Source organism: Sciurus carolinensis, chromosome 7, assembly GCF_902686445.1.
Source record: "Sciurus carolinensis chromosome 7, mSciCar1.2, whole genome shotgun sequence".
In the NCBI taxonomy this organism is placed as follows: domain Eukaryota; kingdom Metazoa; phylum Chordata; class Mammalia; order Rodentia; family Sciuridae; genus Sciurus; species Sciurus carolinensis.
The window spans coordinates 141709705-141736536 of NC_062219.1; the positions used below are offsets into that span (position 1 = coordinate 141709705).

The 26832-nt window shown below is 43.3% G+C and overlaps 1 protein-coding gene and 2 pseudogenes across 2 annotated transcripts in view; 2 read left to right on the forward strand and 1 right to left on the reverse strand.

The window, feature by feature from the left end:
* Positions 1 to 1037: 1037 nt before the first annotated feature.
* On the reverse strand, positions 1038 to 14187 carry LOC124989454 (mitochondrial import receptor subunit TOM20 homolog; annotated as a pseudogene).
* Positions 2031 to 26832, forward strand: part of LOC124988358 (N-acetyllactosaminide beta-1,6-N-acetylglucosaminyl-transferase) — a 118295-nt gene continuing 93493 nt past the window's right edge. Inside the window, exon 1 of one of the 2 annotated variants that reach the window (XM_047557793.1) lies at positions 2031 to 2433. The gene's annotated coding sequence lies outside the window, so the exon portion shown is untranslated. Of the gene's footprint in view, positions 2434 to 2723; positions 2987 to 26832 lie in introns of those variants that run through there. The other variant, XM_047557794.1, reaches the window with a different exon arrangement.
* On the forward strand, positions 17732 to 19079 carry LOC124989455 (N-acetyllactosaminide beta-1,6-N-acetylglucosaminyl-transferase-like; annotated as a pseudogene).

Consider the following 26832-nt stretch of genomic DNA (forward strand, 5'->3'; position numbering starts at 1 on the left):
AAACGGAGCGTGTGACTCAGATAATATACCACTATTTGAAACTAAGAGGTCCCACCAGCCCTGGCCTTCCCAAGTCTTTAGTCACAGGATCACACCTCATTGCACAAGATAATCAAGCTGAGGAAGAATTAAGGAGGTACACTGGAGATACGAGCAAACAAGGAACATTTTGACAAGCAGGTTATCCCAGTGACTTAAAAGGTTAAGTTTCAGATTAATTTACAGAGTAGTGACACAATTATTTAGCCTCAGTGAAAACAAAGACAGTCGTACCATTTTAAAAAGGTCAATTCAGAAGTACTAATTCAGGTAAGCATGCAAAATTCAGAATGTTAAAAAAGAATGCAAGACCTGGTTACCCAAATACACTCAGGTGAAGATGCCGAACAGAAGAGATGAATCAGAAGCTGAAAGGGACGTTTCAGGGATCAGCAGACCAATCCCTCCTTCTATGACTGAGAAAGTGCACAGACACAAACCGGCGAAGCTCACGTGAGGACATCAGGGTGCACACAGCTCTAACTCCTTGGCACCATGTGCAACCACATAAACTTAAAATAAGGTGGCAAATCCCAGAACACATTAGCCCTCTGATTTAAACAAAAGATTTTAGGACTGATACACAAGGAAGGGGTAAAGTTAACAGAGCACAGTAGCACCTCACGTTTCAGAGATGGAATGATCTCTTGAAGATTAATGCTCTCTTTTCACAAACGGTAGATTTCTAGACAATTTTCTGAGTTACAGTGAAATGTACTAGCTTAGAAATATGGGCACTCTTCAGCTATGTCCCACACTTTTTTTGCCTATCTTTTAAAACTGAGAACTGGGTGTTTTTAGCCCAAGAAACTTTCTGTCAGGCCTACACTTTAACTGCATGTCTTAGGAATAAATAAAATCTGTGATATTTTGGTAACTCACAGTGTATTTATAAAATGAAAAGCTCTATCAAAATACGCTTTTTACTGGGAAAAATAAATTAAAAAAAAGAATGGATCTACATAAAGCCAATGTTAACTTTGGTAGACTTTAGCATAGGACAGTCTGTAACAAGCACATTGGCCCTGATTCCTCCCGAGCGGCTCAACTGTCAAGTTAAGAATTCTTAGAATTTTTTAACTGAGATTTTTTTTGTGTTGCCACTCAGTTTCTCAATCCACGTCATCTTCAGCCAAGCTCTGAGCACTTAGAATTCTCTGACTCCTTGCTGGGAGCTTAGTCAGAAGCATCTGGAACACTGTGGTGGAAGAGTTGCCGTAACCCTTGCAGCAGCTGCTCTGGCTGTCCCCATACACCAGCTGTTGGTCAGATGGCCCACACCTTCCTCATGTCCACCTAGCTGCTACCTGCTCTTCACCAAGGTGTGTTTCTCTTCAAGGAAGAACTTCTGAACAGCTTCAGCATCTTGAAGTTCTGGAACCTTGAAAAGCCCAGCTCTCTGCTTGGCAGGCTTCTGTTTGTTTCTTTGTTCCCAAAGCCTGTTCTAGAAGTTGGGGGTCGCTCTGCCACCTGCGGAAGCCAGTGGAGAGCACCCCACACAGGCCCCTGGCAATGGGGCTGTTCCCACCCACCACCTTCTATAGGTCAGGAAACTTGTATTTTAATTAGAGACAGGGTCTGGCTCAGTTGCTGAGGTTGACCCTTGATCACAGGATCCTCCTGCCTCAGACTCCCCACCCACTGGGGTTACAGGTGAAAGTTCACTCTTTTTTTTTTTTTGGTGGTGGTCCTGGGTATTGAACCCAGGGCCTTTTGCATGCGAGGCAAGCACTCTATCAACTGAGCTCTGTCCCCTACTGAGTTATATCCCCAGCCCAAAAGTTCACTCTTAAACCTGAATAGATACACCTGTGTGAGCACTCAGGGGCCTACCTTCTTGAAATATCAACAATTATTTCTTTGGAGGACAAATAAAATTGGTGGGCAGGGTATGCGCACGTTTGAACTTGCCCCAAGGTAAACCCTGCCGGGAGAAAAATGTGACTGTTTACATTTCTCACTCTTAAAAAGATTAACAGTCCGTCTTCCGCCTCATAGGTCTGGAAGCAGCCACAGAAACTTGCCTGAGTCAAAGTCAGGATTTGAGAACATCTCACAAAAAACTTACTGAAGGTGCCCAAGCCATTTCTCTACGACCATTCCTTATGAAAACATTTATCTGAACATAAATATTGAGTCAAAAAGAAGCTGCAGGAAAGCAAAAGAACTGGCCTGACTCTGGATTGAACCTGACTCCTGTGGAGCCGAGTCCCTAAGAACCGGAAGGACTTGGAGCAGCTTTGCCAATTTCTGAGTTCCTGATTGGAAGGCGGGTGCCTGCAGAAGGCAGAGCCCATTTCTGCAAGGAAGTAGCAGCCAGGTCTCCAGTTGTCCTGGGAGTCAAATAACTTCTGAGAGAAAGAGACGGCAGAGAGGAGGCAGCTATAAATCAAGGTGGGTAACTGAAGTCTTTTGGTTGGGTGTTGCTGAGGTTTTAAAAAGGCCAAGTCTGGCTTTTTGCATGAAAACCTCAGTGGTGGGATAGGAAAGGTAAATCGAGTTAAATGCTAACAATTCATAATGGTTTCTGCTGGGAGCACCTCAGGGATCTTTAGGGTTCCTGAGCCTTAAAAAGTACCCAGTCACCAGGTTTTGAAAGCATGTGGTCCTGGCAGCCGGTGACCTGAAGGACCTCACTTCTAGAAGTCCTTCTCTTGGCGGTTTTGGAATCTGGGCCCCACCTTGCAAAAGCAGCGCAAGGCAAGAGTTCTGTGCATTCGCTGTCTGGGTTTGTCATTTCTGTTTGTGCCCAGTGCTGTGTCCTGGTGGAGATGGGTCCTTGCAGGTAGCCATTCAGAGCGATCATCTCCACTTCCCAGGCTGTGAAAGCAGGAAACAGCTGAAATAATTAGATTATGTTTGAATGGAAGATTGGTAGAAGAGATGTGGAGTTCTGGAAGATTCCAAGATTCCCAGTGAGTCTGGGAGTTAGGTGGGTTCCTGTAAGGTAGGTCTGTCTGCCTGTCTAGCTATTTTTACTGCTGTAAAATACTGGAGAAAAAAAACAAGTTAACAGAGGAAAGTCTTATTTTGCTTGAGTCTTAGTCTGTGGTAGCCTGGACTCTGCTGCCTTGGGGCCGGGGTGGTGGTGGACACGTGATGAAGCAGAGCTTCTTACATCATGGGAACGGGGAGAGAAAGCCTGGATCCCAGGCACCTCTTCAAGGATACAGTCCCATGACCTCACTTCCTCCCGCTGGGCCCCACAGCCTAAAAGTTTCACCACCTCCTGGTAGCACCGCAGGCTGGCAACCAAGCCTTCCGCACATGAGCCTTTGGGAGACATTGAAGATCCAAACCATGACACCGTCTGTCTGTCTGTCTGTCTGTCAGTCTGTCTATCATCTAGGCCCCTCTGAGTTCACACAGTTCCATGCAAGAACCAGAATTCTGCATTTCTCACCAGACCACCAACCCGAAAAGCAGATTTTTTTTTTTGCTCTTTATCCCAAACTTTTTAGAATGTCTTCAAATCAAATTATGCAAGCTCACCACAATTACAGTACGCTTACCTTTATTCTCCGTGTGGGGTTAATTTCCGATTGGATCTGTCAGTGCTTGAGTTGTTCTAACTTAAGCCAGTCCGTGCTCTCTGGATTCAGGGCTTGTGTTGGTGACTTGAATCCAGGGTCAGAGCTCCCTAGGTGGAGCCTGGGGTGGTCTGGACCCAAGTGCATCAGCATTGCCCCTAAATGTCTCTTACTGAGCCATAACAGGAAGGTTCTGCTTTTGCCTGAATAAAGTGGCTAATTGGGATGAATCAAACATCATTACCCTATGTAAATGTATGATTACGCAAGTGGTATGCTGTTACTCCATGTACAAACAGAAACAACATGTATCCCATTTGTTTACAGTTAAAATAAATTAAAATTTAAAAAAAAGAATAAATTTGATTTTGGAATGATTTTTTACATGTTCAGAGCTAGTACAGAATTCCTATGTATCCATCACCCAATTTTAGTTTCCCCCAATTTTTTTTCTCACATTGCATCTGTGCTCCATTTGTCAAAACCAGGAAGTGAATGAATACGACTAACTCTGAACTCCAGACTTTATTCAGATTTTTTTCACCCATTTTCCCACTTATGTCCTTTTTTGTTCCAGGATCCAACCCACATTCCATATTGCATTTAGATGTCTTTAGTCTCTTCTGGTCAATGACACCTTCTATTTTGACTCCTTGCCAATTTTGAGAATACTCTAGAACAGTCCTCAAATTGGGTTTGTCTGAAGTATTTTCTCATGATTACACTGCAGTTAAGAGTATTGGGGGAAAGGGGGCCACTGAGGAGAGACACCTTCCCATCCCACTGAATCAGGATGGGGATATCCACAGGAGGTCCCTGAGATATGACCGTGGTCCCATGTTCAAGTTCATGTTTGCCAAGTTTCTCCACCAGTACAGTTACATTTTTTCTCTTTCTTTGCTCCGTTATTTGAAAGTAAGTTATCGGGCTGGGGTTGTGGCTCATTGGTAGAGCACTTGCCTAGCATGTGTGAGGCACTGGGTTCGATTCTCAGCACCACATAAAAATAAATGAAAAAAAAATTTTTAATGTTTAAAAAAAAGAAAGTGAGCTACCAAGTCAACCTGCCCTCAGAGATGGGGTGATTAGACTTCCGCCTGGCCTAGCAGAGTTAGGTGTTTGCTTTGAGAACTGAGGATTGTCCTGCTCTGCCTTACCCTGTTCGTCACCTGCCATTCCTTTGCATGACTGGTGGGAGAGTGTCAATCCTTTTCCATCTGACTGAGGAATTAAACGGAGTTCTAGGTACTGGGGATGCAGGACAGAGAGATGCAGGAAACAGACTAGGGGACTAGACTTGGAGACTGGCAAAATGAGATTTAAACCCGGCTTGTGCATAAAACCAGGGTGGAACCTGGTCTGAATTTAAGCTGTTTCATCTAAAAAGTTGGAATAGTAATGCGTCCTCTTGAGTAACCGTAAGAAGTAAGTTGTATATGAATGCAGAGGTGCTGCATGCAATGTTTGGTATTCAGTAGGTACTTGATAAATGCTAACTGAGAAGTAAATGATGGCACATAGCTGCCAAGAGTGGATCCTGGCACCGAACCCCCTGCTTTTGAGATGTTTCTCCTGCTTCAAAGCTGTGACCTTGGGCGAGTTACTTAACCTTTCAGTGCCTCCGCCTTTTCTTGGGTAAAAAGGGAATAATAACAGCATCCCTCTCATGAGGTTGGTATGAATATGATTTGTGGTATGTAAAGGGCCCAGAACAGTGTCTGGCACTCAGTGTGTTACAAGTGTTTGCAAATATTCTGTATCCTTCAACACAATCATATCTTAGGCAATGAAATATGCCTCGATTTAAGATTTAACCATCCTAAATAATTCAATAGATTAAAATTTAATCTTTCCATGTGCTAGACTAGACTAGGCATCCATTGATGAATTTAGTATTTAACCATTCTACAGAGTTCAAAATATGTAGACATTACACTGATACAATTATTTTCTTTCTCTCAGATTCTACTCCCCAGTACTATCAAGGTATGAGATACCAGATGCTGCACCTAAGTATACAATTTGAGTTTTAGAATATTATTATGTTTCTATTAATGGGTGAAACTACAACTACAATAAAACACAGTGCACGGGCAAAGTGTGTTCTGATGTGGTTGGGGAACGTGTTCTTTCAATGTCAAATGGGTCACGTCTTCTACAGCTTCCTAATGTAGGGGCTGCCCTTGGTCCAGCCCTGACTTTGCTGTGCGGGTCCGGCTCACACCCTCTACACTGCCTCCTTTTCCGGGGTCTGTACTGTGAACCCCAGGAGTCTGACCTCCTCCGGCTCCCAGATCTGTCTGCTCCGCTGGGAAGCCAGCTGCCTCCCACTGAGCATCCTTACTCTCCTGAGAGGGGGACTCTGCACTCAGTAAGTACAGGGCAGGTGGAGAGTTCACGTCTGTCCTTTCTGCTCTTGGGGATCCACTGTCTTGGGCTGTGTGCTGTCCCGTTTGAAACCTTGGCAACAGTAACTGTGAAGTGTAAGCCTGTCCTGACCACCGAATTGCTATCTAACTGAGCTGGATTCGTTTGGATTCTCAGTGATAATGAACACTACAATGGTCCTTAATCCTGAACCTAAATATCCCAGGAGAAGGTGCTGCTGTAGTTTCAGTATGGTGTAATCCGTCCTTTCTTTTCTTTAGGGGTACCTAGGATCGAGCCCAGGAGTGCTTACCCACTGAGCCCCATCCCCAGCCCTTTTTATATTTTATTTTGAGACAGGGTCTTGCTAAATTGCCTAGGGCCTCGCTAAGTGCTGAGGCCGGCTTTGAACTTGTGATCCTCCTGCCTCAGCCTCCTGAGACACCAGGGTATGTATCAGTGCACCCAGCAACCTGTCCCTTTCAAAACACATGTTGAAATTTAATTCTTCATTGTGAGATGATAGGAAGATATGGGTCCAAGTGGGGACCTTTACGAGGAAATTAGGGCTCGGCACTTATAACAGGTTAATCCATTCAAGCAGATAATGAATTAATGGGCTAGTGGATTACCTTGAGACTGGATCAAACTTCAGTTTGACTGGGTCTCTTGCCCATGCCCTGTCTCTCTCCATGACATACCTTGTGCTGTCTTGGGACTCTGTTGGCAAGAAGAGTACATGTACATGCTACATCCTGCATGTAGCACCTTGACCTTGAACCAGAACCATGAGCCAAAACAAACCTGCGTTCTTTATAACTGACTCAGCCACTGGTATTATGCTATTAGCTACAGAAAATGAACTCAGATAGCTGCCAAGAATTGTCACCTCTGTGCAACTCCATGGTGTGGGGGGCAATTTCCCTCCAGAGAATGTGGGGGCTGTCATCAGAGCAGACTCCAAGTTGCAGCTGACTCCTCCAGGAGATACTATAAATGTCTCAGTATTTCCTTCAAGGACCGTGACCTTTCTGCTACCTGAGTCCTTTGAATTCAGCCACTTTTGATTAATCACCTTCCAGGTCTGGACCAACTACTGGCTCTAAATCTCTCCTCTAGAAGAGTCAAATTCTTTAACATCTGGGTCCCCATCTCTTCCGGATGATAGTTGAGTTTGATAGAGCAGAGACCCTTCTAACCAGAGATAGCCTGTGCTCTCCTATTTAGACCACTTTTTACAGAGAACTGGTTCTTTCCACACTTCTCATGCCACGAGACCTAAAAAAGTCCCTTCTACCCTCCTCCAGCCTTCCAGCGGCCCCGTCACCGCTGTTTGAACTCGAGACGAATGTCTGACCCACATCAGGCTGATCTGGAACATTCTCCATGAGTTCCCCTCTAAACCAGTGTTCGTGCGCTAGCTGGTTGGCGGTGGGGAGGCTGAGCTGGTGGTGCCAATGGTTTGGGGCAGTCAGGAGACCACGTGTGAGTGAGCAGAGAAGGCGGTCAGTCTGCAGTGCCGAGAGACCCAGGGAGACAGGGAGAGAGGATGGCTGTCCAGGAACCCAACTATGCTTCTTGCGGCTGAGCAACTTCCCTGGATGGTTTGACCCGTTCCACTTGGGAATGAACGTGCTGGGAGCTGGCTCTGACCCTAGGAACCCTTCATCCTTGACTTTGCTCTTGCTTGTTAAGTACCCTGCAGAGATGATTCCCTCTTCTGCTTTATTCCTCCTGCGTTAGTCTCTCCTCGCATCCTCTCTTCTGAAGTCCAAATGCACCATTACCAGACTCTTTATTACTCTTAGTACATCTGTTTGTTTGTTTGTTTGTTTGTTTATACCAGGGATTGAACCCAGGGGTACTTAACCGCTGAGTCACATCCTCAGCCCTTTTTATATTTCATTTTGAGACAGGATCTCACTGAGCTGCTTAGGGCCTCACTAAGTTGCTGAGGCTGGCTTTGAACTTGCAATCCTCCTGCCTCAGCCTCCCTAACCACTGGTATTACAGGCGTTCACCACCATACCTGCCTGTATCTTTATTTTCTAATTGTTATAGAAGTTTGTCCCTGGACCCAAATTTGACAGGGTTATTGTTGCCTGGTTAGTTTGTGTGTCTTCCAGAGCTAGACCTCACCAACGACTTGGCACTTCTATCAGCATATCTGTGTTTTTTTTTTTTTTTTTTTTTTTTTTTTGGCTGCTGGGGATCGAACCCAGGGTCTTGTGCTTGCAAGGCAAGCACTCTACCGATAGCATATCTGTGTTTTAACAGCATTTTGTCTCTGTTAAAAACTACATGCTATTTCAAAGAGTACTTCTCATTATAACAGATTCAAATGATACAGAAGTGTACCCATTAAAATCTATTTTTTTTCCTGAAATAAATGTATGTGAATCCTTGACCTAGCTGGAATGCCTGATTTTTAACAAGTATATTTTTTGGATTCCTGTGAATGGAAAGGAGAACCACGTGGTTGTGCATAGGACGAGTGTGTGTACCCGGGTGCACAGGCACGTGTGCACACATGGAAGCTGGACACACCTGCACGCACTTGTGTGTTTATGTACCTGACTGACCTCTGTTCTGATAGTGCTCTGCCATGGGGAGAGGTGGCCTCTAACAATTTTTTTTAAAAGCTAATGGAGGCTGGATGTGGGGCCATACACCTATAATCCTGACTACTCAGGAGGCCGAGGCAGGAAGATTCCAAATATGAGGCCAGCCTAAGCCACTTCATTAGCACCTTTCTCAAAATAAAAACAAAAGGGCAGGGGCTATATCTCCCTTGTAGAGTGCTTGCCCAGCATGTACAAGGACCTAGGTTCAAACCCCAGTACCATCAACATTTTATTTTAAAAAGCAAAGGATATATAAAAAATAGGAATCAATATTTGTTAGTGGTGTTGATTGCTCTGTTAAAATTGAGACAAAACTCTTCCTGCAAATTCTTTTTAAAACAAATGTGCATGACATTTTCCTACTGAACTCACTCCTGAAAGGATGTTGCATCTTGCACTTGCTGAGTGGACTGCCCAGCACTGCTCAGGTGTCTCCCTCGAAACTTGCTCCTTGGATAGGACTTGCAGAAGCCAGTGTCCTCTGCAAAAGTGAGTTTGGGGCAGGGTATTGGCACCCAAGTAGACAGGTAGGTACAGAATAGAAGACACAGAGACAAACCCACATAAATACAGCTACTTCATAGTAGACAAAGGTGCCAAAACCATTCATTGGAGAAAAGAGAGCCTCTTCAACAAATGGTGCTGGGAAAACTGGAAATCCATATGTAGCAAAATGAAATTAAACCCCTGTCTCTCAGCCTGCACAAAACTCAACTCAAAGTGGATCTAAGACGTAGGCACTAGAACAGAGACCCTGAGCCTAGTAGAAGAAGAGGTAGGCCCAAATCTACATTACGTTGGCTCAGGACTTCCTTAACAAGACTCCTAAAGCATAAGAAGTAAAATCAAGAATCAATAAACAAGGTGGATTCAGACTAAAAACCTTCTTCACAGCAAAGGAAACAGTAATGTGAAGAGAGAGCCTACAGAATGGGAGAATTTCTTTAACAAACCTGTCTAAGATAGAGCATTTATCTCCAGGATACATAAAGAACTCAAGAAACTTAACACCAAAACCACAAATAACCCAATCAATAAATGGGCAAAGGAACTAAACAGACACTTCACAGAAGAAATACAATCGATCGAAAAATATATGAAAAAATGTTTAACATCTGTAGCAACTAGAGAAATGCAAATCAAAACTATTCTTTCATTTCAAACCCAGTGATGGGAGGCTGAGGCAGGAGGATCACAAATTCAAGGCCAGGGTGGCCAATTTAGTGAGACCCTATCTCAAAATAAAATTTTAAAAAGGACTCAAGTTGTAGCTTAGGGCTTGCCTATCATGTGCAAGGCCCTGGGCTCAATCCTGGGTATCAAAAAAATTAAACATGAATAAATAAATAAATAAATAAATAAATAAATAAATAATAAAATGCTAAAAGAATGAGTTTGGACAACACTGGGCTAAATAAAGAGAAGCAGATTTCTAATGGCGTGGTAGCCCAGAACCTTCGTTAGTGGGCTTTTTTGCACGGTAAGCCTTCAGTGGATTGCGGGGGAGATTAAAATTTCACAAACTGACCTTTTGTGCAGACTAAATCCCTAATAAAAGATGGTCAAAAACTAATAGACATTTGAACGAGTAGTCAGTGAAACCAAAGAAAACATCAATTTTAGGTACTGTTTTAATTTATCAAACCACAGTTGCACTCGATAAGCATCTGTCCCCACAAGGTCATTCAATGTGGTGGCAGTGCCAGGTCTGGGGGCACATGCTTGTAATCCCAGCATATACGGAGGCTGAGGCAAGAGGATCACTCGTTCAAAGCCAGCCTCAGCAACTTAGCGAGGCTGTAAGCAACCTAGTGAGACCCAGTTTCAAAGTAAAAAATAAATAAAAAGGACTGGGGATGTGGCTCAGTGGTTAAGAGCTCTTGGTTTTCAATTCCTGGTTCCAAAAAAGAAAAATAAAACAGTGTTGGCAGTTTCTGCAGGAGGTCAGAAGTCAAGGTCAGGACAGAGGAAGGAAGTGAATGGAAATAACCGTGCCTACCCACCAGACTTCCCTAGCTCTAGAAGGATACACTGGACACAATAAGGCAGTGTTTTAATTTCTTCCTGGCTAATCTCTTAATGCCATTAAACTGAATCAAATTTTCCCAGACACAGAACTTAATAAAAATATCAAATACTCTTTTCTCTTTGTTTTCATTAATGTTATTTCTCAAGAGATTTCTGATGTCCTACCGTAGTTTAGAACCATGGTACTTTCTCAGGGTGCCTGGAGTTAGCATCCTGTGATATTCCTGGAGCATTTTGACATTTCTGCAGTTCAGGGTTCTGCTCTTAAAAGTGAGACTAAGCGAAACATCTTCATTTATAAAAGCAAGCATGCTCAGGGATAGAGTGAAAATAACAAAAATAACTCCTAATGCTACAACTGTTAGCCTTCTGATGTGTACCTCCTCGTGTGAGAGTGTGTGTGTGTGTGTGTGTGTGTGTGTGTGTGTGTGTGAAGTCATGACTTTCTCCCCAGTATACAAAGCACTTAGCACATTTCTAGCTCAGTATCTGGTATGGGGAACACAAAGTAGAGTTAAATATTCTTTTATTATTATTATTATTATTTAAAAAAATTTTACTTGTCAATGGACCTTTATTTTACTTATTTACATATTTATATGTGGTGCTGAGAATCAAACCCAGTGCCTCACATATGCCAGGCAAGCGCTCTAGCGCTCTACCACTGTGCTACAATATTCTTACATGAATAAATATTTTAAAACTGGGATCACTCTAGGTCTATTTTTTTGTGGGGGAGGTGCAGGGGATTGAACACCCAAGGGCATTTTATCACGGATCTACATCCCCGGTCTTGTTATTTTTTATTCAGAGATAGGGTTTCACTAAATTGCTGAGGGTCTTGCCAAGTTACTGAGGCTAGCCTCGAACTTGTGATCCTCCTGCCTTAGCCTCCCAAGTGGCTGGGATTACGGATGTGTGCCACTGCACCTGGATACTATAGGTCTATTCTTAACTAAGCCTTAGTCTATGTAAGTCCTTTTTGAAGACTTTCAAAATTATTGTAGGAGATCAGAGTCCTATGTCCTCCATCTGAGCTGCCCAATGCCCATCCAGTAATGGACTAATGTTGAAAGTTTGATTGACCTGATCTTTTTCATCAAGAATTTCAGAAGATGAGATTTATTTCATAATCATGATATGGCATGAGGATGGGGTGGGGTACAATAAATCTTTTACAAAGAAACAAAAAGAATTTCAGAAAACTTCCTTTCTTATACAAGTTAGCTGAGAATAAATGGACCACCTATGAATCACAGAATAAGAGCGAGTAGGAAAATTTAAAACAAAGGAAAAATCCCTTACTGGTGGTGGGACCTGCTTCTGATGATAACGGTTTCACAAACCGTCTACGTTGACATCTGTTTTAAAGGTGATTTGACAAACTTGTGTTGAGCAACATGGCAAACTGAGAACACATATCCATTCCTGAGCTATTTCTATGCTCCAAATGTTGTTGAAATATTCTTGGTAAAAGGAACATGGCTGCTTACTTTCTTTATTGCAAAATAAAAGCGAAAACAAAAAATACCTCACCTCTTCCAAAAAAGATAGGAGACTATTCAGACATTATCAAACTCTGGACTATTAAGATTATACACGTTGCCAGGTGTGGGGGCACTTGCCTGTGGTCCCTTCTATTGTGGAGGCTGAGGGAGGAGGATCACAAGTTCAAGTCCAGACTCAGAAACTTAGCAACGCCCTGTCTCAAAATAAAAATTAAAATCTAAAATGTCTGGGTTGTAGCTCACGGGTAGAGCACTTGCCTAGCCTTTCGAGGGCCTGGGTTCAATCCCCAGTACCACACACACACACAAATTATACACATTAAAATTTATGCCACATTCCATTGATATGAAATGTCCAGAACAGGCAAGTCTATAGAATCATAAAATAGATTAGTGGTTGCTAGGGACCAGGAGTTTTGGGGCAGGGACTGCCAATGACTAAATGGTTTCTTTGGGGAATAATAAAATATTATGGAATTAGAGGCGATGATTGTAAAACCTTGAGAATATACTAACAGGCGCTGTCTTGTACATTTCAGATGAGTGAATTGTATGGTAGATGAATTAAATCTCAATAGAGGGGTTACACAATTTTTATAATAACTGTGTTTGTAATGAGTTTATACTTTCAGAGTACTTTCCTTTCATTATAACCCTAAAAAGTACACAGAGCAAGTTTATTTAAGTCTCCTTCACAGTTGGTGAAATTGAGGACCAGAGAGATTTGGTAATTTTGCTAACCTCACACAGCTCTTTAGAGATGAAGACAGGTTTACAATAAAAATATTACAGTTCCTCTCCAGTAAACTGCAGTGCACTGTCCAACATCACATCAATGAGTCATCATTAATGTCATGTCTTTGATATGTTACTATTGTTAAATAATACAATGCTTATTAAGTGCCAGGCAATGCCCTATGTTGTTCACCAGTCATTATAAAAACCTCATCTACTACATTTTGTTGATTTCATTGTACTGCTTTTAGAAGTTAGCATATCGGTCCAGGTCGCCCAAGGGGACATTGGGCAATACCTGGGGCTATTTTTGACTGTCATCACCTGTGAGGAGAAGGTGCTACTGGAATCTCCTGGACGGAGACCAAGGACGTTACAAACCATCCGCAAAGAATGATCTGGTTTAAGATGTCGCTAGTGCCAAGGCTGCTTGCATTTCATAACGACCTTTCCTGGAGGTGTTGACCAGGCCCAGGCCCTCAGCCTACGTTCCTTGGATCCATCAGTACGTGCGGCAGCTGCTTGAGCAAACGTTCTGCTAAGCAAAATGAGCCCATCTCAAAAACACAAATACGGCACGGTTTCACTTCTGTGGGATATCTAAAACATTCACACACCCAGAATCGAAAGGTAGAGGTGATCTAGAGGGTGATGGGGTGGGGAAACTGGGGGTCGTTCTTTGATGGGTCTAGAACTTCAGTTTTGCAACAAGGAGAAAGTTCTAGAAATCTGTTAACATACAGTTAACCCTACTGTACATGGAAATGTGGTCACAATGGTAAATTTTATGCTGTGTGTTTTTCACCACAATTTTTTTTAAAAATGTCTGAGCCAGTCTTCAACATGAGCCATGAGGAGTAGAATCTGAAGTGTCCGGTTGTGGACCTCAGTGCTAGGGGTCAGAAGAGGATTCTGGGTCAGATTTTCCAGTGGCAGTAAGGGGACCTGATCAAAAGCTACTCTTGCATTGGGGCTATTATGGTTGGGTGTCCAGTTGGGGTCCATTTCCTTGGTGCCCTACACAAAGAACTGAGCAAGACATGCAGAAGTAACAAGTGGAGATTCATTGAAGGAGGAGACCGTCGTCCTAAGGTAGTGGAGTGGCTGGAGGAGCCCTGTGTTTGGAAGCTCTTGTCTCACACGCTGAGCTGGGAGATAGTCTCCTCCCTACACAGACCTGAGTGAAGACGGTACCCCATTGGCTCCCATTGGTTATTTTAGAATACCAAGCCTGGCACAGTTATCATGGGTGGTAAGTCCTCAGTGGCTGGAGTTGTCATGGTTATGGGACACAATGATGACTCAGCTCCCTGTCTGCTCCTCCAGGGGCATTTTTCTTGTACCAACCTCCGCCATCTTGGTGTCCCTGAACTCCTACCCAACACAGCTAATTTGACCAAAATGAAAGAAGATGTTCAACATGGGAGGCTGGGTAGGGGTGACAGGGGAGGGAAGAGGGGTGGGAATCTGCAGAGCAAACCCAGACTAGAGACACCCAGTCAGTGCTTGGAAACAGGCCGGTGTCTTGGGCTAACTCTGGGGTTTATAACCATTTAACAATTTAGAAGATAACTAAAGAGTTAGAGGTCATTCATAAGAGAAAATGGTATTAGCACCAGGTGCCCTTCGAAGGAGGTGTATATACTTATTGACTTTGCAGGCAATGTTTTCAGAATCATTTTGTTTTGCTTTGGGTATATTTGCCTTTTCCAGATAAGGTAGCCTGAATGGAGTACTATCACTCTGTGTCTCAAAGTGCAAATATTTCGCCAACCTCTTTGAAAAGTACAAAGATATTAATCTTCAGCTTAGGTTGGTATCTGAGGGTAGAAGTTAAGCTTTCTCGACCACTGTTCAATTTGTCCTTGAGTTGAATATGGAGTTAGACGGAGACACCTACCTGTGACATTGTGTTTTCTGAAGTTTTTCCTATGGAACAAAAGGAAGGAAACATTTGCAGCTTATTGGGTCAGACCAGCAGTGACCACCGGCCACCCTCAGAAGTCACTTTCCTTCGCTCAAGGTCCTTTTTCTTTCTTCTATAAAATGGCATGAGGAGATGGACGGGCTCTAAACTTCTTTCCGTTCCAGTCACTGCATGGACCTTTAAGTAGTCGTTCAACTTTTCTGAATGAAAAGAAAAAAGTCAAAAGAGTGATAATTTAAAATTTGGCTTTAGTAAAATTACATGAAGATCATTAAATCAAAACCATTTCATTTTTATTTGACCATGCCCAGGACACTGGGGGACTTTGGATTTGCAAGACTTGTCTCTAACCCTAAAAATGACCTGAGCGATGTACCTAACCCCAGGCGCCCCTTGCGACCTTCGTCTTCATCTTCCTCTCCCAGCCACCAGCCCCTGCCAGCCCATCTCACAGGACCCCACCAGTACCCACGTTCCAGCCTGGTAACTGCACCTCCTCATGTCACTTTTTTTAGAACCTCTATTAAGAGTCGTCGGTTGACAATGGCTTAATGAAGAATATAGAAGCCATCGCTTCTTTGAAACCTCTTAAATGTCACTGTTCACACCTTGGTTAGCTGGGGGACTGAGAACCTGGGGCAGGCAGGTCTTTTAGTGCCCCTCAAAAGTCACATTGACCAGGGCGCGGTGGCACACGCCTGAAATCCCAGCAGCTCAGAAGACTGAGGCAGGAGGATGGCAAATTCAAAGCCAGCTTCAGCAACTTAGCAAGACCTCGACTCAAAATAAACTATAAAAAGGGCTGGGGATATGGCTCAGGGGTGGAGCGCCCCTGGGTTCAACCCCTGGTACCAAAAAATAAAAATAAAAAGCCACACCGAACCAGTCCTTCTTATGTTTTTGCAGACGCAATTCTTCCCTTGAAGCTACACACAGTCTGATGGGGAATTAAATGCTATGCTAGCATGAAAATTCCGCCTTCTCTTCCACCGGTTCATCCCTTAAAGGAAAGGAAGGTCATGCCAAGCTTCTCCCTACAGGGCCACTAGGTGGCAGCACCACACCTTCCCAAAGCGGGCAGTCAGGCAGATGGCATGCGCGGAATAGCCAGTTCACTAGCGGTGCACCTAGACCCTAAAAGGAAGGAGAAGAGCTAGCATTTGAGTTTTAACCAGGTGTCTGAGTGCGCTTCCACTGACTAACTCCGGGATCCGCAGAATGATCCTGCTAGATTAGTTTTATCTTTACTTTACAAAACACAGAAAGGTAAAGTAACTTGCCCTTGTGTGCTGGTTGCCCACAACTAGCAGCAACCAGCACACAAGGCAGAATGCAAATTCCACACAAGTCTGTCTGTCTGTCTGTCTGTCTCTCTCTCTCTCTCTCTCTCTCGCTCGTGCTGAGAATCAAACTCAGGACCTCATGGAAGGAAACTGCTTTACCACTGCGCCCACACACGTCCCTCCTTGAAGCCTACCCTCTATGCTCTATCAAAAGTGATGTCATTCTGTCATTCCCAGGCAAATCTGGAAAATAAAGCAAGAAGTAAAAGAGCACCAAGTCTACAATGGACATCTTGATGTCATGAAAACGTGATCAGCAGGGCATTAGGAAACAGGGGCGGGCTCAGCAAACCTTTTTCCGGTAAAGGTCAGATGGTGAATATTTTAGGCTCTGCTGGCCGCCTGATCTCTCAGGCTCTGGGTCTCTATGGCAAGAACTCGGCTCTGCCACCGTCATGTGAAAGCAGCCACAGACAGTGGGTTAACAAATGAGCATGGCCAGGTTCCAGTAAAACTAGTTATGCACACTGAAATGTGAATTTCATATTATTCTCACATGTCACAAAATATTTTTATTCTTTGGATTCTTTTCCAACCACCGAATGATGCAAAGTCATTTTTCACCTGCAAGCTGTATAAACACATGTGGAGTTGGACTGGAAGTCTCTGGCCCACCCCGCCCCGGCCCCAACTGTAGTTTTGCTGACCCCTGGTATAGAGGAAAGAAGAAGGACTGAACATAACTCAGTGATGAGTTACCACAAGTGAGATGCTAAAACACAGTGACCAGTGGACAGAAAGAACACTCCTTGGGTTAGTGGAAGAACAAATAGACACATCGTTACGGGAAGGTAGAAGGACTTCCAACCCAGACTTGGGAGAGTCACCAGGGAAGCCACGTCACACCAGGAGCTGAAAGATAAAAAAGACCTCATCAAGAAAATGGAAAAGAGCCAGGCATGGTGGCGCATGACTGTAATCCCAGCGGCTGGGGAGGCTGAGGCAGGAGGATTATGAGTTCAAAGCCAGCGTCAGCAAAAGTGAGGCTCTAAGCAACTCAGTGAGACCCTGTCTCTCAATAAAATACAAAATAGGGCTGGGCATGTGGCTCAGTGATTGAGTGCCCCTGAGTTCAATCCCTGGTACCCCCTCAAAAAGGAGAGGGAGAGAATATTCCAGGTAGAAGGCCTATGAGGTCAGAAAAGTCAAACTTGAGTCTTCATGCTGCCAGTAGCTCATTAGCACATCTCAGGCAAGTTGGCGAACCTTTGGACTTCAATTCCCTTACAGGCAAAGTGAGTATAATGTCAATCCTTATCTCAAAGGTTGTCAAAGTTCAGCTTATCTCTGTGAATGGAATGAGTTGGTGTGAATAACGGGCAGGTTCCCTCCAGCCTGGAAATGCTACCGATTCTCGATCTTTATTTTCAGGTGAAGAGACCCTGCCATTGAGCAATTCTGGGTGCTGTCAACGGCAGTGGCGACCTGCCTCAGGACACCTGCGGCTGCCTGAAATTGAGGAAACCGTGTTCCTTGTATTCAGAGGTGACCTCAGTGACTGGGATGGCGGCCCCCTCCAGGGGAAAAGGGCTGCAGGTTGGCACACATATCGCCCTTAGCCCATGTGGAAAGACCACCCTGAGTTACAGCTGTGGCCTGCCTGGCCTGGTCCTGACGTGAAGTTGACCAGATGCAGGAGTCCAAAGGTACTCAGGTCTTGTTAGTCGGTTGGTCCCAGGGGCTCCTGTTCTCAGAGCCACTCGTTTCCCTCATTTTCAGGGAAGAGCTGCAGACTTACAGTTGATCCCCTTTCCTTAAGTGAATAGTCATATTTCTCTTCCTGCTGAAAATAAGAAGTCAGAGCAGATTCCTCTACAGCCTGGTATTGACCCGCAGACCGACTTCGGCGATTGTGGGAAGTCGGATGAGTGACAGAAGAAGGAGGATGCATCCAAGGAGCATGGCGTGGAAGGCGTTTGGGTTTGTCATAGGGTTTACTATGGCTATGTCGATATATTTTTTGTTGTTGTTGTTCTTCTCTACCAGTAATTTTGTCCCGCTAAAATACCAGCAAGTAGGGGAAAATCACAAATGCTTCAGTCCTCCTGCATTCTGTGACATCTGACAGGAAAACATTTTTTCTTGGATGAAAATATACCAGTGACATCATTGAGAAATACAAGTTGCCAGCAATATTTGATCCCAAACCACTATATAATGGAACCTCTGTCCAAAGGCCAAGCCCTGTTCCCTTTGGCGCATACCATGGTTGTTCACATTTGAAAGGCTCTTCAGGGAGATTTAAGCTCCCCAAAATGAGAAGTCCCCAGCGGCCTTCAAAGACACAGTGGGAAAGCTACAGAGCTGTTCCTCAATCCCTTTGTGGCTTCTAAGAGGGAGTCTGTGGTCTATGGTGGAATTTCCAGGTTCAGACTGATCTCAACTACATGAAGGACCTGGTAACCTCCGAGGTCCCTGGAAGTACGTCCTCAACACCTGTGGGCAAGATCTCCCCCTGAAAACCAACGAGGAAATAGTTCGGTATCTGGAAGGATTTAAAGGGAAGAACATTTCCCCAGGGGTGCTGCCCCCTCCCTATTCATCAGAGTGGTACCCGAATACAGGCGCCCTTTGCTTTCCTTCCCGCTTGGACCTGGAGGAGAACAACGCCCCTCCCACGCGGCCCCACTGTTCCCTTGGCGCTGCCTATGTGACCCTTACAAGGGAATTTGCTTCTTTTGTTCTTAAAGATTAGAGGTCCATTGATTTACTCAAGTGGTCAAAGAACACCTAGTCTCCTGGTGAGCACTTCTGGGTGACACTAAACCGGATTCCGTATGTGAAATTTGAATTCACTTCTTGATAAACTTAGTGCCGTTTGCCTGGGCGGGGCGGAGGGGCTGCAGGCATGTGCGTGATTTGCACAGTGAAAACGCCTTTGACCGTGTTATGGGTGTTCACTGCATCCCAGATTTTCTGCACATCCTGGAGATTGTTCTGCATGCCTATTTCAATGAAGTAATATAAAATAAATTATACTTTTCACATATCACTAAATGTAGCGTTTGCTTAGAGAACATGCTTATTAAATTTCTCCTGATGTTGTATGTCCCAAACCTTTGATAGGACACCCAAAACTGTATTCTTTCTTTTTTTGAGAGGGTGGGTGCTAGGGAGGTCTGGAGATCAATCTCAGGGCCTCATGCCTGCTAGGCAAAGGTCTACCACTAGCTCACAGTTCCAGCCCTTTCTCAAGTGAAGACAATGTTGTTTAGATCTTCAGGATGGAGTATTCCTTACGGTCTCATTTTGTGTGCATTCGAATTATCGAGTTTGAAAAGTTCGAGATCTGAAAATGTCCACAAAAGTCTATAAGAACAATTGGCAAATCTCCACGAATAAAAATTTTTAAAAATTCAAAATATCATCAAGAATTTCAAGACTTCAGGACTGTGGATGTAGCTCAGTGACACAGTGCTTGCCTAGCAAGAGGCCCTGGGTCTGTCCACAAAACCAAAAAAAAAAAAAAAAAAAAATTTTTTTTTTTCCAAGACTTCCAAACTATCAGCCAGGTCCACTATGTGGGCTATGGTCACATGGTCACCTCACTTTGCCTGATGAATGGAAACCCTCTGAGGCCAGGCTGGCAAAAAACTTTAAGGCTTCACCTGTCATGTAAAATTTGAAAACCCTGCATGAGTTATAGGTAGACAAAAATTTTTTAAATTTTTTTTCATATTATAAAATTCCATCTTGTTGCAGAAAATGTGGGGATATAGAAAGACCTAAGCAATAAATATATACTTATAAGTATATATATAAATGTATACTTATAATAAATATATATAAATATACACTTATAATAAATTGTATATTGATATAATATTTAAATTATATATTTAAATTATCTATTTATAATGCAAACACATTAATGGCAATGACTTCTCAGTTTGCATAATGTGCAGTTTCTTTGGCTGATAAAGATTGGTCACACTGATAGAGGAGATAATTTTATTCCCTGTTACTGCAATATATCATAATAATTTCCCTATGTTATTGAAAAATACGAAATGACTGCATTCTTTATCTTAGTATGGATGTACCATAATTTGCTTACCAACGATTGAAGTTTTCTTCCTGGTTCTGCCCTGGGTAAAATGCTCTTGTAGTCTCTGCTACATAACATCACAAGTAAACATCTTTTCATGTAAATCTTTACCACACTTTCATGTTGTTCCCTTTGAATCAAGACCTACTGGATGGAACAATAAGAACATTTGAAGTTCTCTATACGTAGGACCAAACTGCTTTCTAGTATGTTTGAATTTCCCATAGTCCACTGGCCTACAAAATGGTTTATTTCATCAAATCTCTGCTAACAGTGGGTGTTCTTTTTAAGAGCTGCTTCAACTAAACAGAAATAACTGCACTCCTGTTTTCATGTATAATTCATAGAGGTGAATACTTTTAAGTCTGTATGAGCCATTTTTGCTGGGGTTTGTGGATGGCCAGATTCCTGCCTGGTGGGCGCGAGACTGAAATGCTCTTGTGAATGATGGAGCAGAGCAGTCGGGTTGGCTCCTGTATGGTGCAAAAAGAATAGTGCCTGGAAAAGCAGGGAAGACTGAGGTCATTTGAGTGGGCATAACCAAATTGTGAAATAATCAGGTAATTGCCAAGAGAAAACCTGCCTCTGCTGATTTAACTGGCTCTTTGCCTGGGCCCAATCCCGAATCCTCTCAATGGCTCCCCCTTCCCTCTTAATCTCCAGCTCCACACTCTGGGTTTGTGAAGTAAATATACAACCATGGATATTAGATGATTTCATTCCTTAATTGGTAAAAGGTCTAAAATCATATAAAGCTTTTTATTTACCTCTCCAGCAAAATTCCTACAGAGTACTATCTATTTTTCATACTTCGGTGAAAAGTACAGAATGTCAAGCCATAAAGAAATTGCGAGTCTTGCTAATATGGAAGTTAAATTGTCTACGCCTGATACACACAGTGCAGTGTAAGGGGGGCAAGCCCATTAAAATTGTTTTTTCTTGAGAGAGAGAGAGAGAGAACTGACAGCTTGATTGGATTAAGATACGCCTAAGATTAAGAGGCTACTGCCTAGGATTATGAGGTGTCTCCAGGAATGACTCACTTGTGGGACAACAAACTAAGAGGGAGACCCACCCTAAATGTGGGCAGCACAGTCCAACAGGTTGGGGTCCTGGATGGAACTAAAAGGTGGAAAGAGGAAGCAGAAGCAGACGTGAGCTCAGTTCTTCTTGAGCGAGCTTCGATTGCTACTGTGACCTTCTGAGGACTTCAGACTCCAGATCCTTCACTGTTCCAAAACAGACAGACTGGAGACTCTCCAGGGAGCTTCCAGGCCTTTGATCCTGGACTGGGGTTGAATCTTTGGTCCCTCCTATTCTGAGGTTTGAGCTTCTTGGACTGAGCAGCTGTTGGTACCTCCAACTCTGCAGTCTGCAGCGGCCATTGTGGGACTATCCAGCTGCTGGTCCTGTGGGCCAATCTAATCAATCTCCTCTTTATACTCAGACCTTCATGTATATCATGTTGGTTCTCTTCTTCTTCAGAACACTGCCTAATGCAGAGTGTAGTCCTTGAATCAGGCTCATCTAAAAACCAACTTCTAGCCAGGCCTCCTGAGTTCCTGGGTTACAGGTGTGTGCTACTTGCACCCGCTAGAACAAGATTATTTTTTTCAAGGGAAGAACAGAAGGACTAACATGGAAGCTTTATTTAATTGAATCATTTGACCTCCACAGAACACCTCTGAGGGAGGTGGTTATTATTATCCTCTGTTTGCAGATGGGGAAACTGTAATTCTAGAAGGTAAAATTTCTTACTCTGGCCTGGTTTAAACCTTACTTCCTGCTCATTCTAGCTCATTCTAACCTTGCATACCACCTTTCAGAAGTTCCTGTTGCTCAGGCAGCTCATTAATCTACTCTTTGAATACCTGTAAAATATTTGAAACTCTTTCGTTTTCAACTTTTCATTTTCAACTATTTCAAAAGAATTAAACTTACAAGAATCTGAATGAGACATGCTTGTTGCTGCATGAGTCTTACTCTGGTACCACTTCAAGGGCCAGAACTAGAGAAAAATAGGCAGTCATGCCTCAGTATCAATGGGGGATGTGTTCTAGGACCTGCCTCAGTCACCAAAATCTGTGGCTGCTCAAGTGCCTCATATAAAATGTCTTTGTATCTAACCTGTATATATCTTGTATGTTAAAAAAAATAAATAAGAGAGTTGGGCACATGGCACACACTTGTAATCCCAGTGTCTCAAGAGGCTGAGGAAGGAGGATCATGAGTTCAAAGCCAGCCTCAGCACAAGTGAGGCATTACCAACTCAGTGAGACCCTGTCCCTAAATAAAATACAAAATAGGGCTGGAGATGTGACTCAGTGATCAAGTGCCCCTGAGTTCAATTGGAGGTACACTCCCCACTCAAAAAAGTAAAAAATAAAAAACCTTCTATTTTGTTTTTGACAGATTGGTAAGAATGAGCACATGTTTTTATTACTATTACACTACTATTATTATCATAAAATTGTTTTTCTAATAAGAAAACTAATTTGTGACTATTTTAGAAAATGGAAAATAGAAAAAAAGAATACAGAAAAAATAATTTCTCATAATCCCAACATTCCTCTGTTAAGACAATTGAGTTTCTTTTAGTCTTTCAAGTGAATTGGAGATTTGTGACTGGAAATGTTAGCAGATGCCTGAAATCCCAGCTACTCAGGAGGCTGAGGAGGAAGATGGCAAGTTCAAGATCAACCTAGGCCATTTAGGGATACCCGTTCTCGAAAAATAAAATTTAATACGGTCTGAGAATATAGTGATAGACTGTTTGTCTAGCATGTGCAAGACCCTGGGTTCAGTCCCTGATGAGAGAGACAGAGAGAGGGAGAGAGGGAGAGGATTGGTGATTTGCTATTCCTTTGGTTTATATTGACCCTTGACTCTATGTCTGCAAAAATATTTTAACCTCATTCAATTACATTAGCTGCTTCAAACATCAAACTGTCTAGGGAAAGAGTGACATGGAAAAACTCACAGTTGCACATAGCTTTATTCCCTAAGACAGGAAGTTTCATCCCTGGAATGGTAGGTAAAGAGCCTGTTTGCCTTCCTTAGGGAGAAACCAAGGTTTAGAAAGAGGAAGTAACTTGCTCAAGGTATATAATTTGCAGTACTGAGGTGAAAACCTGTCTCCAGCCCGAGGCATGTTCTATTTAATCCTGCTGCCACCTTGGGATTTCCCTTCCCCAGTGGGGAGCATTTGATGGAACGCACATCTGGGTCTGTTACAGCTCACTCTGGATCTCAATCCAGATGCAACGGGATTCCCTGCCATGAACTAAATTTATGGGTAGAACCTTAAAGATGAGGGGTCTGTAAAGGGAATCCAAAAGTTCCCTTTCTGGAAAAGACATCCTCTGAGTAGGTAAATATGGAAGGAAGTTCCAAGAAAAGAGAATAATTGTCGTGAGTCCAACGTTGGAGGGACTTAATGGAGATCCAGGCACTTCCAGGCCAACAATCTCCCTAAGCAGTTTCTTCTTGGCCCTGGAGTGGCGAGATATCCTCAAAGCCCTCCAGAATTCCGTGGGGAAGATTCTGTAGGGTGTTGTCACACCTGGGTCACAGAAGTTGGAGAAATCTGACTCTAGGCAGGTTCCCTGGGACAGAGACTATTTTCGACTCAGGGCAGATTTTGAAGGGCAAAAAGATCTTTGCACCTTCCACATTCCAGCTTGTATTGTTCTATATAAACATTGGGTTTAAACAGCCTTTAGCTTAAAGAGGCGGAGATTGTTCTTGTGAAATGCTTCTGGGCTACTTTATCCTCCTGGGAACAGGGAGAGCTCCGCAGAGACCAACTTACTGGAAAACTACTGGAGGAGGAAATGGAGTCTTCCTGGGTCTCCTTGGTTTAATCCTGGGTAGCAATTAAGATCCAATAACCTGGTGCTTATGTGAGCTACACTTAAGTGCATATTCCCCAAACCTAGCACAGTGCCTGGCATAAAGTGAATACTCAAAAAAAAAAAAAAAAAGTTGAACATATAAATGAATCACTTGGTTGTGACATGGGAGATTTGTTTCTAAAGGTTTTTAAAGATGAGCATGTGTGTATGTTGCCTTAAGATGCGATGTGCCCACAGGGTACTGTGATTTTTCATCTGTCTTCTTAAATCATTAGTCCCCATATTTATCTTAGTTACAAGGTTTGACTTAGGAAAGGACAATGCTTATCTCTAATTCAATGGGTCATGTTCTGTTCCTCGGTTCCCTTCAGGCAAAGTCAAGTGTTTCTAGAATCTAATAAGATGTTGGCACTGTCTGGACTTTAAAATGTACTTTATTTAATTAGTCACTGCCAAAATATTCCTGAGGTATGAATTTCATTTGGTAATAGAAAAAACTGAAAATGAAGCCTTGGGCCATGTAGAAAAATAGTTGAGTAGTATTGCAATTCTATGGAAACCCATTCTTCTGATGTTAAAGGCAGATCCACCATGTAAATTCAGTTTCAGCAAAATTAAGTCTTTTTTTTTTTTTTTTTTTTTTGCTTTCCTTATATTTTGCCTGGGGCCCTTGGACAGTTATCACTTATAAGGAAGATCTCTCCCCTGGTGACCCATGAGCCAGATTGCAGACAATGGTCAGTTCCTTGTAGACTGGTTTTGAGGAAGAAATAGGAGACTGCAATCCCAGGGCCTGGGGACCCTACAGCAGGAGGATTCAAGGATTCATTTCTTTGCATTCTGTTCTGATGGAACAATGTATTTTAATTGGAAGAATGGGGGCTACATTCTTTCATAATGTTATTGTTAATGATCAGAAGCTCAACATCTTCCCCAGAGTAGACGTCTACCTGCATCAGTAATCTTTTACTCCTACAACTTCAAAATCACATCAAGGACTTTCTGGGATATAAAAAGAAGGAAGGAAGCTGGACATGGGGATGTATACCTGTAAACCCAGCAACTTAGGAGGCTGAGGCAGGATGATCACAAGTTCAAGGTCAGTCTCAGCCATTTAGGGAGGCTCCAAGGAACTTAACAAAATCCCTTCTCAAAATAAAATAAAAAATAAAAGGGTTGGGTATGTAGCTAAGTGGTTCAGAGCCCCTGGGTTCGATCCCCAGTAGAGAGAGAGAGAGAGAGAGAGAGAGAGAGAGAGAGAGAAGGAAGGAAAGAACAGAAATGTACTATAAAGAGGAGAAATGAAGTTTGCACTGGGGTTGGGCCCTTGTTCTCCCCATAACACCCAACTTGTAAAATATACTCAAATCAAACTTGAGGTTGACTTTCTGCAGCAGAGAAAATCTACATTGTAAAAATACCCCAGGTTCTTTGGTTTAGACCCCTCCCTTGGCATTTGGCATTAAAAGCCTTGGATTGCCAGGTTCCTTTTTATGTGCAAACACAGCTATAAAGTGCCTTGGGCTCAGAGGCTCTAACTAGCATGGCAATACCCTTTGTCTTTCAGCTTTTGACCTCAACCTCACATCGCCTCAATGATATTTAATTGAGCTTGAAAAGACCAGCTTCTCATCCACTTCCTTATTAACCTGTTTCCAGCTGTTTTCAGGTAAACTATTGAAGCCTGCAGGATTTTCTCCCCATACCTTTACTTTCCTTCAGGGTTTTCGCTCAAGCTCTGAAATTAGCTCTGACATCACTGGACAGAACTGAGCTTGGTGTTGTAAGTTTATTTCCTCTGGAACCTTCCCAACACTGAATGATTTTTGTCTTGACTTCAAAATTCAAAAACTAAGACTCTGGGGCTGGGGAGGAAGCTCAGTGGTAGAACACTTGCCTATCATGCACAAGGCCAGGATTCCAAAAGGAAAAACAAAAACCACCAGACTCAGATTCAAAGGTATGAATGACCAGCTACCATGGAAGCCAAAGTCGGGGCTGGAGATCTTCAATTAACTGTAGAGACCCTAACTGCCTGTGAGACCCATGGAGGTGATTTTCTTAAAAGCAACTGAAGCGAGCAGCACCGCAGCGCTTCTTTGTCTTGAAGGGCAGCTAGACTTCTCTGAGTTGCCAATCAGAGGACGACGAGACGTACGGGATTGAGGACACGATCACACGGAGATGGCAAACCAACGAATGGTTTATTTTATGATGCTCTCACACACAGGGGGGCACGCCAGCCGGCTTAATAACCTGACCGTGACCGTGCGCAGACGGTTGCGGAGCAGGTATAGCCCCAAGCAGGGTTACAATCCGGGGTTTTTATATGTTTCACACAGGGCATATCTTATCTACCACACACAGCTTAGTACTTTATCTAGTCTTACAGCTTAGGGTTACCTAATTTGCATAATTAGTATCAGTGCACTCCTCCTGGCCTGAGCTTAGAGAGCTCTTGTTTTACATTTACAAAGCACTCCTCCTGGCCTGAGCTCAGAGAGCTCTTGTTTTACATTTATAAAGCTCTGTTTTACATTTATAAAGCTGTGTTTTACATTTATAAATCTTTGCTCCATTCAGCAACCAAGAAGAAACCAAGAGGTATGAGATCACATAACTTCTTCAAGGGCTACAAGTCTCTCAAGAGTGGTCTTGATTCACCCAGAGACTTTCTGGGATAAAAACACATAACCCAGGGATTGTGTTTGTATCAGGGATTGAACCCAGGGGCACCACATCCCCAGCGCTTTTTTATATTTTGAGACAGGGTCACACCAAGTTGCTTGGGGCCTTGCTAAATTGCTGAGCTCTGAGCTCTGAGAAGCT